Source organism: Rousettus aegyptiacus, unplaced genomic scaffold (genome assembly GCF_014176215.1).
Source record: "Rousettus aegyptiacus isolate mRouAeg1 unplaced genomic scaffold, mRouAeg1.p scaffold_m13_p_1, whole genome shotgun sequence".
NCBI lineage: Eukaryota > Metazoa > Chordata > Mammalia > Chiroptera > Pteropodidae > Rousettus > Rousettus aegyptiacus.
The window spans coordinates 83,439,278-83,460,445 of record NW_023416284.1 but is presented as its reverse complement, the minus strand read 5'-3'; the positions used below and the strand labels follow the sequence as shown (position 1 = coordinate 83,460,445).

The following is a 21,168-nucleotide window of genomic DNA, read 5'->3' as shown; positions in this document are numbered from 1 at the left end:
GGGGGCAGTTTCAGGGACTAAGCTCAGGGACTAAGTCACTAACAAGATAAGTCCTACCCCATCCCCTACCTCTCTCCTCACTCCACTCCCTTAAAAAATGTTTGCCAGACCTGCTTCACAAAAACACTTTCTTCTCCCAACAAAGCTTAGCTTTTAAAACTTTTTCTTGCTGGTCGCAACATCCTATTTTGGCCAGTAGAACATGAATAGTAAGTAAGGCGTTCTTTCTCTTTGTTCCCCAGCCTCACCAGCCTTAAACCCCGGAACCCTTCCACACACTGAGGCAGATGATAACAGGGCCCACCACAGGGACTTCAGGTATCTGTAGAACAAAAGCACATCAATGTATTTCAAAAATATGTCTGGGGAATATACATTTTAAGTGAAAATTTCCGCAAAAAACCCTTAGGTTGAAACTAAATAAAAAGGCAGTGGTTCATTTTGAATATCACTGCCAACTTTTGGGCCTCAGGCTATCAATGAAAATCCTTATTTGTACTTCTGGATCACTTTTGCCCTTTGTTTTTCTTTCTCCTCCAGTGACTACCTCTTTTTAAATACATCTGAGGGGTGATTATTGAAACACAAGAGCTTTGTTTATGTTTTCATGGAGCGAGCTTTAGGGTTCTTCCTCTCCCTTAACTAGGAAGGTTTAGGTAGAAACCAAGAAATGATTTCAGGAAAGGAATTTCAGAAGATCCAAAACAGAAATGAGGAGCACAAAGGGATCAGGAAGTATGCTTTACCCCTGACTGTTGCCACACCCTGTGGAGTTGAGGAGTAACTAAGATGCCTCCTACACACAGGAGTGTACATATGTGATTTAAGTAAGAGTATCAGTGTTGAGTTCAGGCATGAAAAAATTTCTCCACCCTCACCACTTCTTAATCTGTGTCTTTACTTTCATAATAATTTTTTCCCCCAGTTTTATTGAAGTATAATAGACAATTAATTGCTCATATTTACATTGTACAATTCAACGAGTTTTTTCAATTATAGTTGGTATACAAAAATATATTAGTTTCAGTTGTACAGCATAGTGATTAGAGATCTATATAACTCACAAAGTGGTTTCCCATTAAATCCAGTATCCCTCTTCTCCATTACATATTTTTTTCAACATCGTCGACTATTTTCCTTATGCTGCACTTTATATCTCCATGACTATTTTGTTTCTATCCATTTGTACTTCTTAATCCCTTTGCCCTTTTTCACCATCCCCCCTTTCCCACCTTGGCCATCTAGTAGCCTTCAAAATATTCTCTGTATCTATGAGTTTATTTCCACTTTTGTTGTTATCGTTGTTTATTTTGTCCTTTAGATTTCACATGTGACTTATTGAAAAGTGAAATCATGCAATATTTGTCTTTTTCTATTGGCCCATTTTATTCAGTGCAATATCCTCTAGGTCCATCAAGGCAATATCTTTTTCTATTCCCTTCTTTTTAGTCTGTGTAGGCAGCATATGTAGGGATCTTGTTTTCTTATTCATTCAACTTTCCTGTCTTTTGGTTGGAGCACTTAATTCTTTTCCATTTGAGGTACTTGTTGATAGGAATGAAGTTATTACTATTCTTTATTCATGTTTTTGATACATGTTTTTTCTTCTTTAAGAAGTTCCTCCAACATTTCCTGTAATATTGGCTTGGTGGTGATAAATTCCTTTAGCTTATTTTTGTCTGGGAAGCTCTTTACCTGTCCTTCAACTCTAAATAATAGCTTTGCTGGATAAAATATTCTTGGTTGTAGATCCTGGATTTTCATCACATTGACTATTTTGTGCCAAGCCCTTCTGTCCTGCAAAGTTTCTGTTGAGAAATTGGCTGCCAGTCTTTTGAGAGCTCCCTTGTAGGTAACTAACTGCTTTTCTCTTGTTGCTTTTAAGATTCTCTCTTTGTCTTTAAACTTTGGCATTTTAATTATGATGTGTCTTAGTGTGGGCCTCTTTGGGTTCATCTTGTTTGGGACTCTCTGAGCTTCCTGGGGTTGTATGTCTATTTCCTTTTCCAGGTTAGGGAAGTTTTCCATCATTATTTCTTCAAATCTATATTTAAGTTTTTGTTCTCCCTCTTCAGGTACCCCTATGACATGGATATTGTTACCCTTAATTTTGTCCCATAGGCTCCTTAACTTATTATTATATTCTTCGTTACTTTGTTCTTGTCAACCTAACTGGGTGTCCTTGGCTTCCGTATTCTCTATATCAGTGGTTCGATCTTGATCCACTCTGTCGATTCCCTCTAGTATACTCTTCATCTCGGATAAAGTATTCATTTCTGACTGGTTCTTTTATAATTCCCATTTCCATTTTTATGTTTTCTATTTCTTTGTTAAAATTCTCTCTGAGTTCACCTACATGTCCCTTAATTTCATTGAGCATCCTTATAACCAGCGTTTTGAACTCCGCATCTGTTAGATTGCTTGATTCCATTATATCTGGATCTCTGTTCTCTTCTCATATGGTTTCTGCTTCTTTGTCTTCCCATTTTGGCTGCCTTTCTGTATCTGTTTCTATGTACGAATCAAAGCTCTTAAGTCTCCTGGTCTTATTAGCATGGCTTAGTGTAGTAGGTATCCAGCAGCACAGTCCTGAGAAGCGTTCAGCTACAGGCCAAATTTAGCCCCCACCTGTGCCTCTCTGGGTCTGTCCATTAAAATTCATCAAGCATAGTTGCTTATAGTTGCCTCAGGAAGCCACACTGGAAAACGAGATCAGCTGCCACTAGTGTGAATCTTGCTGCTACTCAGCAAGTGGCACAGGACTCGCCAAGGACGCAACTGGATATGGCTTCAGTGGAACTGCAAGTTAAAGGAGACAGTGTTTTAGGGAGTCCTCTGAGCAGAGTGACCTGTTATCCAGTTTGATGTTTTAGCTCTGGCAGTTCTGAGTCCACACACTGGAAAGAAGAAGGCTCAACAGAGGAACAATGGATTTCACCAGCACTTTTGCTCAGGAGAAAGCCTCGCCTCCCTCCCTCACTCTGACAACTCAATGTCCCCTTTTAAGTCCCTGGTGGCGCCCTTGAGTGACCATCTGGGTGCTGGTGCTCACAGTGAGCAAGTCTGTCACTGCAAAAGTCTTGTCACATATATGGCCCCCTTAAGAGGCATCTGTAGCTGCCATAGCTTCTGTCCCACTTAGCCACTCAGGATGGGCAGCCTTTATACACTCCTACCTCTAACCTTTGAGGGTGATTTCTCTCCCTAGTTCAGGGCTTCTGTTTCTCTAGAGCCCCAGGTGACTTGTTGTTTGCTCCATGTTTCCATGTGGTTCAATGTGGTTCCAAGAGGAGACAAATGAAGCTTCTATCATCTACATCAGTCTCCTCATATTAGATTTTTAATGTGCATCATGGAGGAGTGGTCCAGAATTTAAAGTGGTTACAAAGCAGCTGCCCCTGCGGTAACCAGAGGCTCTCTGACGTGTTGAAGGACATGTGGATTAGAGGACAAACCCAGGTTAAGGACCAGGTTCCTTTCCAGATGTGTGAGCTTAGTCAAGTTACTGAGCCTCTGGGAGCTTCCATTTCCCCACACGTAAATTGGAGAAAGTGATGTTGTATTAGTCTGTTTGGGCTCCCATAACAAAATGCCACAGAATGGGTGGCTTAAACAACAAAAATTTAATTTTTCACTCTTCTTGAGCCTGGAAATGTGAGATCAGGGTGCCAGCATGATTGGGTTCCAGTGAGAGTTCTTTTTTCTTGGCTTGCAGATGGCTACCTCTCACTATGTCCTTGGCCTTTCGTTGGCATGCAAATGTGGTGAGAGAAAGAGATAGAGACTCCTTCTTACAGTGGCACTAATCCTATCATGAGAATCTCACCTCCATGACCTTATCAAACTCTAATTACCTCTCAAAGTTTCCATCTCCAAATAATATCATGCTGGGGCTTGAAGCTTGAACATTCAGTCCATAATAGATGTCAACCTTAAGGACTGTTGTGAGGGTTAAAGAGATAATTCCTCACCTGTAGTGGACACTCAGATGTTAGCTCCCTTCTCTGATCTATCAGGAAGTGAACATAGCACCCTGAAACTTAGATTCATTCGATATAAAACAAGTATTCATTAATAGAGGGCTAGTTAAATAAGCAAGTTAAACTTGGTAAATAAACATAACAGATACCATGTGACTGTAAAAAAAAATAAAGAATCCCATTGTGTGCTGCTGTGGAGTGGTCTCCAGCATTTATCATTAAGTGAACAAGTAGAGATGCAGAATGGTGCACACAGTGTGTGACTTCTGTGTATGAGAAAGGGGAAAGCAGGACATGTATTTGTATTTGTGGATACTTAGATGGAAGGATACATCAATTCTTTCTCATCTTGTATCATTCGGCAACTTCCAGAAACCAGATGTAGAGAAATGGGAAGGCAAAAATTATCTCCTGTTGAACAGACCCAAACACAGTGTTTTATGATGGTGCCTCTACCTTTGTATGGAGAGGGTGGGCAATGCTCTCTGTCTTTTCCCCTTCTCCACAAGTCACCCAACTGGTCTTGGATCCCACAAGATGTGATGCTCCTGCCACTGGCTCATTTCCTCTGGAGACACAGCAGAAGAGAGAGCTCCTGAAATTGTAGCCCTGGAGTGAAGAAGTGCTGGGGAAAGCCTGACTGTGGGAGACACATCCTTTGTTGGTGCCTCATAGACAGTGCTCTCAAAAGGTGTTTTCAGCTTCCAGTCAGTTGCGCACTCTACCTACCTGGGTTTTAGGCTGACATAAACTTTCAGTTGTAAAACGCCTGAGAAATCATCGAGATCAGGGTATTCCGGAGAACTTGTTAAAAGGTAGATTCTGATTTAGTAGGTCTAAGCTGAGGACTGAAGTTCTGCATTTCTGACAAGCTCTTGGGTGAAGCTCATGCTGCTGGTTGGTTCTTTTCCAGTTATGGATAAAGGAAAGGAAACCCTAAGAGATAAAGAGTCTCTACCACAAATATCATACTCCATCTTTGGCCTCTCTATTGAGGGGTTCCTTTTCCTATTGAGTCAGCATACCTTGAACTTGAGTAATACTGGACCCTTTTTAAAGGGAAAAAAAGCCAGACACATGGTCCCCAAGAATATCACTTATTCTGTAGTCTATAAACTATAGACTTTTAGTCTATGCTAAAGTCTTACTCTATAAAAATGTATTTGAACTCCTAATTATTATTATTCCAAGGGAGAAGTTCTTTCTTAAAATCTGGTAAAATATTTTGTTTATCATTATCGAAACGAAAGCACAAAATTAAAAATTCTCAGGAGGATGATGTAGATATCTATACCAATAGACACAGAAACTCTCCAAGATATCTTTTTAAAGGATAAAGTAAATGCAGAAAAATATAGAGTGATTTTATTTATGCTTTTAAAAACTCAGAAAAACAAACACAGCATTTAAAAAATGAGCAGAGTACCTGAATAGGCATTTCTCCAAAAAGGACATATAGATGGCCAATAGACATATGAAAAGATGTTCAACATCACTAATCATCAGAGAAATTCAAACCACAATGAGATATCACCTCACACCTGTAAGAATGACCATCATCAACAAACAACAATCGTTAGTGAGGATGTGGAGTAAAGGGAACCTTCGTGGGCTGTTGGTGGGAATGCAAATGGTACAGCCACCATGGAAAATAGTTTGGAGGTTCCTCAAAAAATTAAAAATAGAGCCACCTTATGACCTAGCAATTGCTCTTCCAGGTATTTATCCGAAGAAAACCAAAACACTAATTCAAAAGATATATGCACTCCTATGTCCATTGCAGCGCTGTTTACAAAAGCCAAGATATGGAAGTAACCCAAGTGCCCAACAATAGGCAGTGGGATAAAGAAGAAGAGGTACATATATACAAGGGAATATTACTCAGCCATAAAGAATAAAATATTACCATTTGGAAAGACATGGATGCATCCAGAAGGTATTATGCTAAGTGAAATAAGTCAGACAGAGAAAGACAAATGCCATATGATCTTCACTTGTATGTGGATATAAAGAACAAAATAAACAAACAAACAAGTGAAAACAGACTCATAGATACAGAGAACAAACTGATGATTGCCAGATGGGAGTGGAGTTGGGAGTCTGGGTTAAAAAGGTGACGAGATTAAGAAGTACAATTGGTAGTTACAAAATAGTCATGGGAATGTGAAGTACTGCCTAGGAAATATGGTCAATAATATTGTATAACTATGTATGGTATCAGATGGGTACTAAATTTATCAAGGTAATTGCTTCATTAAATTTATAAATGTCTAACCTCTATGCTGCACACCTGAGGCTAATATAAAATAATATTAAATGTCAACTCTAACTGCAAAAAAAGTTAAAAATACCTTATAGGCACAACTTATATGTCTATGGAAATGTATAGGAAGACGAGTGTGTGTGTGTGTGTGTGTGTGTGTGTGTGTGTGTGAAATGAAGAAAAAATTTAGGACAATGCATATAAATTGACAACAGCTGTTACCTTTTGGGATCAGAATGGGATTAAGAAATGATTAAGAGGAACTTAGGCTTTATAATATTTTAATTTTTTAAAATGAGAATATATTCACAAATTACTTATATAATTAAAATAAATAAAAATATTTAAAAGAGGGAATTTTTTCATAGAATTTATATTTCTTCAGAATAAAATTGTGGACCCCAAGAAACACTCCACTTCCCCCCATTCTGCTTTCCTAGTGGCTCAGTTCTCTCTCCTCCCACTCCATCACTCCACTCCACAGTATGGTACATAGGAGAAAGAACAGGGCTTTGGAGCCAGGCAAATCTAGGTTTAAGTCAATGGAAATCACTCTACCACTTATAGGTTGGGTGACCTTGGACAAGTTACTCAACCTCTCTGAGCTTAAACTTTTCACTAATCAAATGGAGATAATAGCTCAAAAATAATTTTCTCTGTGATCATCCACTTTCCCCCATCCCACCCTACCCCAAGTCAGGTTCATCTGTTACAAATTATTATGAAACTATGTTTTTCCCCTTAGGGCACTATCTCAGGTTATAATTTTATGTGCTTGTGTGTAATCATTTGACCAAGGCCCTTTTCCTCCGCTTGTCCATAAGCTTCTTGTAGCAGATTCTATCGAGCCCTTCACTCATAATTGCATCTCCACAGCTAGCCCAGTACCAGCACTAGTAAAGTTTCAACAGATATGTAGGTAATACATGAATAAACAAATAACCCATGTTACTTGGAATGGTAACTATGGTTGATTAAAGGTGGCTGCATATTCTTTACCATTTTTCTCTTCCCCTTGAATCTTGATGAGCCCCATTATGTGCATGACTGATAGAATAAAGCAAAAGTGACGCTGTGATTTCTGAAGTCGAACCTCAATAGTGTGCAGTTTCCACTTTTGTATACTTGAAACACTTTTTCCTGGAACCCAGCACACCTACTGTGAGAAGCCAGCACATGTGGAGAGGCCACATGGAGGAGAACCGAGGCACCTGGGGAATACAGGTGTGACTAAGCCCCAGCCAACAGCCAGTGTCAACCTTGGCCACATGAATGGGCCACCTTGGGCCCCCAGCACCAGAGGATCCTCCAGATGTCTGCAGTTACAGCCAGCACCACATGTCACAGGAGATCCACACAGCTGAACCCAACCACAAAATAGTGAGAGATAATGAATGGGGTTCTTCTAAGCCATTAACATTGTTATGCAGCAACTGATAACTAAAACAGATGCAAAGACCTCGGCTCATAGTGGAAGATCCATCAGTTAATATTAGTCTCCTTTCTTTTCCTTCTATATGTTTCAATTTGAAATCCCTGCCCCCAGGTCTCATTCCCTGACACCTCTTCTCCCTGTACTTCTCCAAGCTGGAGCCCTCGTTTAAGTCATTTCCATCACTTTATGACCCATCTGCAATCTCACACTGACACCACGAAGCTTTCTCACATGTCTCCTTGCTGATGGCTTGCTGTCTCTGGAGAAGCTTCCCTGACCCTGATCAAGTCTCGAGACCCCAAGAAGCACTGCCTGCTAAAACCTCTTACGTGTTAATGAGATTGCTTCACTACAAAGTAGATATACATTCTCGAAGGAAGGGATCAGAGCACCAAACATCTTACTTTGCTCATAGTTGGTGCTCACAAATACCTTGCCTTTTACTTGTCAGCCTTTACCACGAAAGTATTATTTGATGACCTGGGGATGGTAGAATTGAGCTAAGGTTGCATTGTTTTTCTATTAGAAACCTGGGGTCAATGAATCACTTCTTAATTTACTTCCTGGACTTTAATCTCTCTTACTTCCAACATCTATTCCATGCTAAGTAGGGAAAAGAAATCTTGGGCTTACATTTCAGACATGTGCAAAGTCTAGATAAATCCAGAAATGGATTAAACTTAGAGTAACCAAAGTGGCTTGTATTGCCATGCATTTCCTCACACCGCTGTGAAAGACCGAGAATCGATTATCCTCACTCCTGCTCTGCGGTGAGGGCGTGAGGCACTGATTAAGGTCAAAGTCAGCTGCCACAAATGTCCCTGAATATTAACATATGCTTTTATTAGGTTGTTCTGATATTCTCTTTTGAATTTAGTGTAAACTTGAAGTCACCGAATGTGAATATTCATGTTGAACAGTGGCTGTGGATTGCTGAAGTCTCAAGGAATTCACGGCTCTGCCTCATCTCATTGGTGCTTGTGACCAGTGCTCCTTCCCCCAGACTACTGAGCACTGGGCTGGAGATTCGCAGGTTCTGACATATGCACAGACTTCTCAGTCACCTAAAACACACACCTTTCTCTGTATAATAAGAACTGGTCCTTAGTCATGTGTCAAATATGCTGAATATTGTGACTAGAAAAAAAAAAAGCCATAGTTTCTGTTGCTAAGAAGCTTCTGTCTGATGGGGAACAATACATACTGAAAACAGCATGAAATAAGGACAGTCTACACCCGAGACTGCTAAGACTATGATGTCCAAGTAATGGGCACAGGACCACGAGGTAGGATCAGAGTTTTGCCTATTTTAATTATAACTAAGACCAAGCCAGCCTGATGTCCTCTTCAGAACTGGTGTCTCACTCCTAGGTGCTGAGAAGGCTATGGCGGGGGCCATCATGAGGAGAGGCAGGCCCAGGGCCCAGGGCCAGAGTAATAGAAGGGACCTATCCTGAGTCTTCATGTCTGCTTAATTGAAATACGGACCCTAACAGTAGCTTGCGAAGATGCGGAGCATTCAAGCTAACACATGTTCATTCGGTAATGTGGAGGTAGGGGTACTGAGGAAGGGCCAGGGCCAGAGGTGCCTCAAAGGACTCACTCAGCCTCTCCGAGGCCAGCAGCATGAATGGGGCAGACACGTGCCCTCTGGCACCCTAACTGCCCACCCAGAAGTGCTCTTTCCTGTTGCTCCACATTTGAGTCTGTTGAGGATCTTGATATAGCCCTGCCCACCAGGGGCAGGACCTCATATTATGTCCTGATGGAAACTACAGTAGTGCTGAAAACTGAGGAGAATCGCTAACTTTCTACTCACTCGTTTCCATTTCCTCTTTCATGATTTATGGCTCATTTATTTTTTTTTTGCCATTATTTTATTATACATTTTTGTGGTAAATTTTTTTCAGGGAGGAAATGTACAGATGGACAGAGAGAAAGGGAGGGAAGAAGGGAGATAGATGATAGATAGATATGATATAACAGACAGATAGTGATATATAAATGAATGGATGATAGGTGCAAGCTGCTATGTCAAGAAGAGGGTAAGGGATAAAAGAAAGCAAAAGAGAGAGAGACTCAACACAATTTTATGACCTTGTGTTCACTGCCAGCTCTGCCCTCAGGAACTTTCCTAAGTGTTCAGCTGTGGAGGGCAGCTGAAGCCGCCCACTGCTGCATGCCAGTGCTCAGCCTTTCCATTTCCAGTGTGCAGGAAGCCTGGGGCTATGCTCAAAATGAAAGCACACAAGGAATTAACCCAAGTGCTTATCAGGCCAGCAGTTCCTATGTGAATCAGTCCAAATCCTGTCTTTAGGACAGGCTCACAGCAGCCCCACAGGTGGAAACCCAAAACTGGCTGATAGGTTACTAAAGCCAAAAGCCCAAAACTAAAAGTCAGCTTTCAAGAATCACAGAATCTCAGGGCTGGATGATGCTGAGTGCCAGGAATTTGGCCTGATTTCTCTCGGGTCACAGAATACAATGCATAGCGCTATTTTATATTTCACTATTTTGGTCACACACATGCACTAATATCCAGATGGTCTCATGATGATGTCCTGAATTATTAAGTACGTTGTACATGAGTGAGCTCTGGTTCTGAGTGTTGAACAAACGTTTTAGTCTTTGTTTAATAAATACCTATTGAGCGAATGAGTTTTTTCGTAAATAATAATATATACACCTCTGCATTCCAAAATCCTAAACAAATTAGACTTTCGATTATATGAGGTCACAATAGAGTTGGTTTTAATTTTAATATTTCAAAATCTTGGTTTTATATTTCAAAATCTTCAATGCTGGTGCCCTGTCCTCTCCAAACCTAACCCTTCCTCTTGTGAGGAACCTTGTGCTCTCTCTCCATAAGTGTCTGTAGCTCTTAACATTTATTACCAAGCACCTGCTTAACATTATTTACCCTCACAGATCCCATAATTTGAAAGATTTTGTGTGCCAAATTATGTTTATTAAAAAATAATTGTTTTTCCAAGATGTGGTAAAATGGCTCCCAATTTTTTCTCCATCTCTTGAATTGATGACTTGATTTGATCAGTAGAATACGGTGGAAGTGACAAGACTGCAAAAGGCTTTATAGCTTCTACTCATGCTCTCTTGGAAAACTCATGTCTTTGTAAGAACCCCAGGCTGTTCTGCTGGAGAACCAATGAACAGCCTAGCTAACTAGCAGACGTGAATGTGAGGGCATCCTAAACCAGCCCCAGTAGATCCTCCTGATGGCCGTAGACACAGGAATGACTCCTGACCTGACTAGTAGAAGAACCACCCAGCTGATCCCAGATCAAATGGCATATTCTTGAGCAAATAAATGACTGCAAGTTGCTTTGTGCTACTAAATAAATATTGTATGGAGTGTTATGCAGCAATGATGGATAATAGAGAAATTTTTACCAGGAGTGAGGTACGGTGCAATAAAAAACTGCAAGTATTTGGCATCATATTTGGGATAAGGCAGACTGAGTCTGAAAAAACAATGAGGAGGCTGTCTGCAAAGCTTGGAAGAATGGCAGTCAGACTATTAGCAGAGGCTGGAGAACCAGTGAAGAAGTTTTTACCTAAGGCTGGATAAAAGGCAAGACATGTTATGTTGTGGTGGGACATGGGGGAAATGTCACTCATGGCAACTTAGAAAATAGAAAGTGTTAATGAACTTGTAGCTCTGGGTAAGAGCATCTCTGCATAGAATGTGAAGGGACAGTTGAACGTTTTTAGTTGTATATGATAAGATACTGCCAAAGAGAGGTGAGTTAACAAGAAGTTGTTGGTTTTGCAAGCAGGACTTAGAGGAAATATAGAGGTCTCAAGACTTACTAGATTGGAAAGTAAAATTCAACTAAACAAAAGGGCATTGTCCCAGAGCAGTCCAACATGGCCAAGTAGAAGGAGAGGTCTCGAAATGAACGTATAGGTATAGCCAGGAAACAAGGGACAGACCCTACCAGATTCATGGGATGCCCACAGAGTCTTTAAGAGAGTTATCCTGGCAAAAGCACCACCAGCTCAGGTTGACAGTGGCCAAGATGGATCACACCGAAGAGCCCTTTGGGCCCCTAAATTTCTATGGGCAGGAAGTCGATTGAGAGAGAGACTGAACTACAACTGCAAAGAATAATAAAGAGCCCAGAGAAAAGTGGACCTGAGACCACTCTAGGGTCTAGAACTAGGTCCTCATCAGGAACATCCCTGACTCACCCCTCGCCTACCTGCCATGTGCAGCTGGACTTGAGAATTGCTGTGTCCATGACTGCTTGTGCCTCTTGTTCCTCCCCTTTTCAATTCAGGTTCCTCATTTCCCCATTACATGTTGGGTTGTGGGTAGGCAATTTGCCTCTTTAATTCACAAGTTTCCAGATCAAGAGAAACTGCAATGAGTTGTTGCCTCCAAGGAACCTCACCGACATCCAGACCTGCCCCAGAGCATGAAACGATAAGATCTTGGCCCAGTGCATGTGGGGCCAGACTTTAGGGGGTCTTGGGCTGAGTGAGAGCATTTTGCACGTGGGAATGATGTAAATTATTGTGCTCAAAGAGTGGATTGGGGTGAATTGAAAATAGCCACAAATTCTTTGCAGTTCTTCCCATCAGGAGATAAAGCTTATTTTCCCTCTCCTACAATCTGGCCTGGCCTTGTGACGTGCGTGTGTGTGTGTGTGTGTGTGTGTGTGTGGCCATTTTTATTATAATTCATAAATACATTAGAAATGGATCTTTAGCAAAATATATCCAGGTTCTCATGGGCTTCTGCTTTCTATTCATTCATGCCCTACTTGCCTCAGTCAGTTATGTAGTTAGAAAACCCAGTTTACTTGAGAATAGTAGTATCTTAATGTCTCTGTGACAAATTTTCACCTCACAGGCATTCTGAAAGGGTCTCTGGGCCTCCCAGGTCCAAGGACCATACTGTCTTAAAAGATCTGTTCATTCTCAGTGCCTTCTGCAATTCCTTATAAATTTCAATGGTCAATGGAATATTCTGTTACTCTTCTGGTTCTTAAGGTACAGTTCTGGGGCTATGCCTGAGAATTTGCATTTCTATCCTCCTGTTCATGGTAAAGTAAAGATAAGGGCAGTTGCTTATCTTTACTTTACCAACTCTTTATGCCAAATAAAGGAGCCCAAAGCATCGTCGACTGCCACAAAGTCAGGCAAGGCTCCTGTTCTCTCCCCAAATGAAGTTATTTGGAATCTTGAGTGAATACAAACAATGCAAACACAGAGTGGTAGTTTTCCCCCTGCCCCCAAATGCTTTAATTAATAGAATGTGCTAGAAGTGACATTGTGCAAGTTCTGGCTCTAAGAGATCTTGCAGCTTCCACTCCAGTTCTCGTGGAATGTGGTTGCTGCTGTTGCCATGTAAGAAACCCAGGCTTACCTGGCCACATGCCGGCAAATCAAGGCTCCCCGACCAGCGCTGCAGCTAACCACTAGGCACGTGAATGAGGCCTTCTAACACCACACGGGTCTATTTTACCCACCAGATGGCCACAGCTGCAACGGTGACCCCAGGCGAGACCTTTAGAAGAAACTGATCTGAGCCCAAATTGCTGAACCACAGGTTCAAATAAACAGTTGAATCTGAGCAAATAGTTGTTACTTATTTGAACGACAACTAGTTGTTATTTGAGCAAACAGTTTTTATTTAAGCAACTAAGTTAATATGCTTTGTTTCATGAGAAAAGATCATTAAGAGAAAAGAAAATAATCCCTGTTATCACAGTGGTAATCTATTTTCAGAAAATGCAAAGAACTGTGATATTGTTGTCAGGTATATGACTTCACTTAGGCCCTGTTCTCGTATCTGTGGTTGCAGGAGACTCAGGGGAGCCTTAAAGGGAGTCATCCCTTTATTCTGTTTCTCTGTTTCTCAAGATGTTGCTGATGAGAGCTTAAGGCATGACCCTCCCCAGGTCTGGAAGTGTGGGCATCTTTCATGATTCTTAAACTCTGGAGCATATGGAAGTAGTCAGGTAAAGTCTTGCCATTAGAACTTTAATGTACAATCAAGTCATCCAATTCCCACCAAGAATCTGGGCTGGATCTGAGAGTCTTCCTTTCTCACAGGACCCCAGGTGAAGCCAGTGCTGCAGGTCCATAACCAACACTTGGAGCAGCGAGGGTCAGAACCAGGGGGATTCTGCTTCTGCTGAGTGTTGGAATCACCGTCGTTATTTCACAAAATGCTGATGCCTTGGCCCGGTCTCCAGGCATTCTGACTTAATCGGGCCATGGTGTAGCCTGGGACTGGATTTCCTCGTGTTCCCTGGTGATTCCAATGTGCAGCTCAGGTTGAGGACCAATGGCCCTGGCAAAGGGTGCTACATCCATGCAGTTGGCTCTTGCCGCTTCTGTAAAGACTGACCCCCCGCCAACAAAGGAGCTACATTTGCCCCTTTTGGTGTAGTTGGAACCAGCCAGAGGGCTGCTGGGGACAGCTGGCTGTAATGATCAAAGCACATGCTCTAAGTGAAGGGCTCAGCTCAAAGCACACATGTGCCTGGCACAGCTGAGTGACCTGAGGGCGCTGAGCCTCTCTCAGCTTCACTCTTTACATGTAAAGAGAACCTCCAGGCCACCTCTGTAGGGGTGAAAGGCCAATTAGGTACAACCTATGCCAAGTACCCAGCTTGGTGAGGGACTCCATTCAGGAACAGCAGCATGAGGCCTGAACCACAAGGGGGTGGAGTGAGGGGTCAGGGAAGTCGAGAAGGGCTGATAGCCCGATAGCCGGGATCAACATTTGCCAGTGAAATACCCAGATGGGAAGAGATCCCTCCTCATAGATGCCAGGTCCTTTCATTACCTGAGATCAATTTAGTGTATTACTTAGTTCTGCCCTGCCCAGAAGTGAGGAACTGAATGGCTTCATTTTAAAGACTCCGACTGTGAAAAACTAAATATTTTAGAATTTAAGATCTTCTTTGGAACAGACTTTTTCTGTGTTTTGAGGTGAAAGAACCTCATTTTAAAAAACAAAATAAAACAACCTTCGTTATATAATGTAGCATGTGGAATAAACTCCACATCAATGATAAACTTGGAGATGATGGATTTATTTCTTCATGTTAAAAAAGGCAACTTTGTAAACAATTCTTGTGAGGTTTGGCTTTGCTTTACTGCTCATGAAATACAAAATTCTGTCTCTCGACCAAGACAAATCCAGCACTGGGGATCTTAAGGACGCTATTTGGGGGCTGATTTGTTTTTGGATGGGGGTATTATTGTGGCGGTGTTCACATGTTGCTGATGGCCACATTGAAAAGAGAACAGCAAGGAAAAGTGGGTTGAAAGGGACAATGAGACAGAGGATTTTAAACTAGGAGACAAGGTTCCTGTACCTAAGCCCCCTCCCTTCTTCACTATACTGTCTTTTCCTGCTCTCCCTCCATTCCTGTCTTGCCTCTTATTTGTATTTTTTTTAATTACAAAAGTATTAAATACTGCATATATCTAAAAGTAAAATGTGAATTCCTGAACAGTGATTCTCATCTTTTACTATGTATGAGGACTACCTAGGGAACAAGTTAAAAAGCACATTTCCCAGCACTCACCCTCAGAGGGTCTGATTTGCCAGATCTGGAGTGGATCAGTGAATTTTCACTTTTGGCAAGCTCCTGGGCCCACCCTCATAGTTTTGAGGCCACTGAATTTTGTTTCTAGCTAACTAGACTGGCTGACTGCTGTCAGAAGCTTGGTGTGTGCCCTTTCACATTTATCTATGTACACACAAGCTTACAGAAATGTATGAGTGCTGTGTGACATGGAAAACAGGCACAAAACACACAGACACACAGACCCAGTTCTATACCACATACATAGTTCTCCCTGCCTGCCCACAAAGCCATGAGCCAAGACCCCCATCTGTTTAAAAAAAAAATTATTAGACAAATTAAGAAGTTTAGAACATGTTTGTAAATTGCTTTCTGCAGTTCCAGACTTTGTGCTCTCTCTGTCTCACAAAACCTGCCCACACAGAGTCAAATAAAGCCACATCTCATTGCCAGCGACAAGCTACAAGTTCTGGCTGGTCTTTATCTGCAGTTGGATATAGATAGGGCTTTCTGCTGCCTTACAAATATCCTTTAATCTATTCCCTATGGTAATTAAAATTTTGTGGTAAGCAAATACTCTGATGTGTGTTCTTTGTGCCTTATCAGTCAGAATACTATGATTGGTTCTCTGACTGAACCAACTCTATGACCCTAGGGACCAAGTAGAATTGTTGAGAGAGCAAAGATCTTGAAATTAAACAGGCCTCAGTTTAGCTTTCTCTTTTGCCAGCTCCATGTATATGTCTGGGCAAGCCAATGAACTTCTGAACCTTAATTTTCTTACCTGTTAAATGAACTTAATGCTTTACCTATAGTAATTTTTCAGCAAATTCATTCATTCAACAAATATCTATTGAGCTCCTGTTTATTGCATCCTAGTGCATTGCTCAGCCACATCCTACTTGCCTCTGCCGTAAATGGTGTTGGACATGGCCCTGGGAGCTGACAGTGCAACAGTAGTGAACGACATTGACAAACGCACCTGCCTTGATGGAGCTCATATTCTGGTGGCAGCTATTATCATTATCATTATTATTTCATGTCTATCTATCACCGTAGTGCTATAAACTGATTTTAACTTTGTGATGGAAGTAAGCAACGTGGCCGAGTTGGATTAATGGGCAAGATACCCGGGCAACTTCTCTAGACACTGGTTTATAGATATGCTCGAGTCTTACTGGAATTGATCACAAAGGGGTTGTTAATTCAGGGGTTCGTGTTTGACTTTTCAGATAAATGGCTAAACATAAATTGGTCCTATACTCACCAAAGTGGTCCATTCCTTCTAGTGGAAAGTTAGACAATACTCATTGAATATGCTCATCTTCCTTACTTGAGTGAATACTGAAGGTGTAGTCATTGGTCTCTTTAACTGATGTTAACTACACAGTCAACTGAGTTTCTGAAACCAAATAATGCATTGTATTGGGATGTTTCCTAGGACCAAGTGATTTGTATTACTGCATAAACCTTAGACTGTTTAGTATGTATCCAAGAAGCATGTTCGGAAAAGTACAAAAGAAAACCCAAGAGGTAATAAGGACTCCAGAAAAATTAAAATATATATATATTTTTTGGGTAACGAAAACCAGGAAAAATAATTTTTAAATTTTGAATAAGACTGTGTTTTTTGATTCTTCGTGTCTGTAAATGACTGACTGTAATCCAATCACATGTGATGAAAAAACTGAAAGGCAAGGCAAATCCAAATACAGTAAGTTTATATTCTACGTTTTAGTCAATGTATCTAATAAATCCCTAGATGGGAAGAAAGATATATACAATTTTTACCAAAAGAAAATCTGCTTTTCTCAAAATAAATGTGGAATAGATATTAAAAGGATATTGGCTTGAAGTGGTGCTAAATTCGCAACTGCCCAGAAACCCTCGGGTCTAGGTCTAGTCTTGCTAAACTGAGGTTCTGGGTGCCCTGCCTGGAATAAGGGTCTCAAGAGCTGGGACTAGGGCACTTGCTCATTTATTAATTTTTAAAAAGTAATCCATTACGCATTTATTTATAAATTAAAATCAACTTTATTGAGTCCCTATTATATGGTATGTACCAGGAATGTATGAATGAGTTCACCTTACCTGGCTCTCACAGAGCTCACATACAAGGGATGTGAGACCTGCATAATAGCGTGGTCCTGCAGGTCCAAGCTAAAATCCAGCCCAGCTGTATGGCCCAGAAAAGGCTGCAGGAAAACTGAGAACAGAGGCAGCCCTGCCGTTGCATTATTTAGCCAGACTTCCCTTTTCACTGCCATCAGTCAGATGTTATGTTCTGCCAAGGGGAGGAGCTGGCAGGGTGGCCACACTGTGGGAGGGTGGAAGGCTCTTGCTGCTTGGTTCTGTGAAGGAGGCACTGAGGTGAGAGGAGACTTTCCTCCCCTGGCAGCTCTCTTGTGTTAGACCAGAGTTCAGTAAACTTTTTCTGTAAAGGACCAGATGGTAAATACTTTTACATTTGTGGGCCCTGAAGTCTCTGTTGTAAGTGTTCAACTTAGCCTACAACAGGAAAGCAGTTTCAGATATAGGTCACCAAATGACATGCCTCTGTTCTAGTGGACCGACATTTACAAAAGCCGACAGCTGGCCAGATTAGCCTACAGGCTGTAATTTTCACACCCCTGCTATGCATCCTGGTAAGTGTTACCAAGCAGCTTCGCTGTCCACTCTAGCAGACCTGTTTATGTGCTGATATGAATGCTGTTGGGCGTCATAAGCTTGCAAAGAAAGAAAAGCAAGATTTCCTCTATCTCCCAGATTTGTGTGCATAGCCATATCTCAGAGTCCCCTTATGTCTGGGCTTCAATTCAATGTCAGCTTTTACTAGTTGTCTAACTTCAGGCAAGGTATGAACCCCTGTAAACCTTGTTCTTCCTCTGCGAAAGGGGATAAATGCCATCCCCTCCTAGTCAGAGGGCGAAGCCTCACATCAGCCACTCTCCTCCTCCTTTCCTTCACCAGCACCCCCACACCCCTGCTTTCCCTCCGCACTAAGAAGTAAGTCTAGGAGTCTCTAGTTCCCAGGCCATGAGGCCAAATTCCCAATTGCCCTGGAGTAGCCCTTTATTCAGCAGGAACTTCATAAACATCCAGAGAATATTTTTCCAAAGCCCGTTTAAAAAAATTTCAGGCACAATTAAAGCACATTGTGCTTCTCAGTGTTTGTTTTTAAAAAGTGTTTTTCCACTGGTATTTTAAATGAAGGGTTTTGTTTCTTCTTCCATTTCTCCTAGCAATTCTTGGCGACAGTTTACATACCAACATTTCACCCTTTACTCACTCTCGAGGATAAAACTTTCAACTTCATTGCACTCAGGAGCTGGCCAAGCAATCAAATAGCTTCTGTCTCCGGTGTCTTAAAATCCTCAAGGCGGTGCAAACTACATTTTTCCAGGACCAAGACAGAATGCCAGAGCGATGATGTCATGGCCCCAGCAGCCAGCCCCTTCGTTTCCTGTTTCTTCCCTCCTGACAGGTTCATGAATCATATCGGCTTTATCATTTGACTCCAAGCTCATTTCCCTGTTCCACAAACGTTTGGACTTATAGGAGGTGGGAGCCAAGTGTAATGAAAACATGAAGTCCCAAGTTGCTTTTTCCTTGCAAAACTGGAACACATGTTCTCCCGTCCTGAAAGAAAGCACACCATCTGGCTTAATTTGGAGTTTTCTGGCCAAGCACTCTGCTCCTCGGGTCAGACAGTGGTGAGTTCATCTGAAAAGCTGAATGCTAACTGTGCCAGAGGCGGGTGAGGTCACAGCCAAGGTGACAGCGGGGCCCTTGTGCATGTCCACTCTTGACACTCACAGAACATGTGCACTATACGGAGAGCTTTCATGAAGTAACCCCAGCCGAGGGTGTAAGACGTTTACAAACATAGATGCAATCTGCAATCATGTTTAGTGATTCTCCCTGGCAACATTTCTCCCCTGTGCTTTTCCCTTTGCATCTCAGTATCCCTGACCTGGGGTAAAAGTGTTGCTAGAAAAGAGAAAGTCTAACAAAGAATTTAGATACATGAGTTTGAAACTAAAATATTAACGATCTGTAAATATGAGGAGTCTAAGGTGAATCAGAGGCAGGAGTTATCCAGATGTTTAGCTACTTGGAAGGTAGGCTTACCAGCTCACCAATACATAATCCTAAATTTATTGAGCGCTTGATATGTGACAGGACCAGCCCTAATGGTTTTACTTGCATAGCTCACTTCAGCTTCACAAACCTACAAGGTAAATACAATTGTTGTTGCCATTTTAGAGATGAGGAAACTGAGGCACTGGAAAGTATCTTGCTGAGGTCACATGGCTAGCAAATGTCAGAGCCTGGGTTAATGGTGAGGATACTGAACACTCGTGGATGTATGTGTGCCATAAATAAGAATATTAGCTTTTAAAATGTATGTGCCTATTTCAGAAATTCTGTGTATATTTTAATACAATATTTAGTACAATGAAATTTGACATTTGTTCACTAGAGCCACAGTGATGTGGTGTGGAAATATACAACTTAGTACATATACAATGTAAATATGCATGTATGCAAATAATATTTCTATTTAACACTCCAGGAGCCTCTGTGTCCCAGACTTAGGTCTGTGTCTCTGGCTGGTTCCAGAATGGACCTCTGCAACTGCAGGTGTTGCCTGTGAAAAGCAGACAAGATCTGTCATTCCTAGTTATCTGTCATCTCTCACACTGGTCCTCTTGGGCCATAATGTTACTTTGACCAGGTAATGCCGATTATTTTCTAAAAATGTTGGTTAAGACAGGCTTGTTTATATTTAATTGGCTGTCCTGCATCTTCTTTGGAAAATAGTTATTCTGAAAAAAGTTGTGATAATTTAATTCTGATTCTCCAAGCACATGCCTTAGAGGAGGAGGCGTTCATTGGCCAGGAGGCCTGTAGAGGTCAGACAGTAGCTTATTTTAATCAAGGGACTGTGAGACCCCCTCACTGGCCAATTAGCCACATGAACCTTGTATTTCATTCCCCCATTTCATCCACCTCACTGACAACTGTTCTACATCTTCTTGAGGAAAGCAAGCTGAATTTAATTTTGACACAAATGAAAAGATACAGATTCCAAGTATATCTTTTGTGTTTATCTTTTGTGTATAAATACAGATAACATTAAATTTACCATATAACTGTTTTTAAATTTACAGTTCTGTGGCATTAACTACATTGACATTGTTGTGCAACCATCACCACCACCCACCTCCAGAACTTTGTCATCTCGTAAAACTGAAACTCTGTACCCATTAAACACTAAATCCCCATTCCCCTTCCCCTAGCTTTGGTGACCACCACTCTACTTTCTGTCTTTATGAATTTGACTACTCTAGGAACCTCATATAAGTGGAATCATCCAGTGTTTGTCTTTTTGTGACTGGCTTACTTTACTCAGGATAATGTCCTCAAGGTTCATTCATGTTTTGGCATATATCATAATTTCCTTCATTTTAAAGGCTGAATAATGTTCCATTTCACAGATATACCACAGTTTGTTTATTCATTTCTTTGTTGATGCACACTTGGATTGCTTCCACATTTTACCTATTGTGAATAATGCTTCTATGAACATGGGTATACACGTATCTTTTTAAGACTGTTTTCAGTTCTTTTGAGTATATACCTAGAAGTGGAATTGCTAGATGATATGATAATTCTGTGTTTGAGTTTTTAGGGAAATACCATACTGTTGTGTTTGTTTTTTAAAGGTCTATGTAAGATAGGCAGGTGACTTTCCAAATTCCTATGGTTAAAATTTTTATTTTAAAAAAGGTCATAATAAACTTGGGTTTAATGATAAATCTGAAGTGACTCACTCGTGGGTCTGCAGTTTTGCTTTTTCTTTCTAATTTATCCACTTTTTTGAGAAGTTTTATAAACTTCCTTCTCTTTATAAAGATC

The 21,168-nt window shown here is 41.2% G+C and overlaps 1 protein-coding gene across 4 annotated transcripts in view; it reads left to right on the top strand.

The window, feature by feature from the left end:
• The window catches only part of FAM50B (family with sequence similarity 50 member B), an 80,189-nt gene that overhangs the window by 40,845 nt on the left and 18,176 nt on the right, over positions 1-21,168 (top strand). Inside the window, exons 1-2 of one of the 4 annotated variants that reach the window (XM_036237428.1) lie at positions 17,373-17,891; positions 18,489-18,959. The exons of 1 other annotated variant lie outside the window; for it this stretch is intronic. The gene's annotated coding sequence lies outside the window, so the exon portion shown is untranslated. Of the gene's footprint in view, positions 1-238; positions 319-17,372; positions 17,892-18,488; positions 18,960-19,940; positions 19,985-21,168 lie in introns of those variants that run through there. 2 more of the 4 variants (XM_016166702.2, XM_036237435.1) reach the window with 2 other exon arrangements.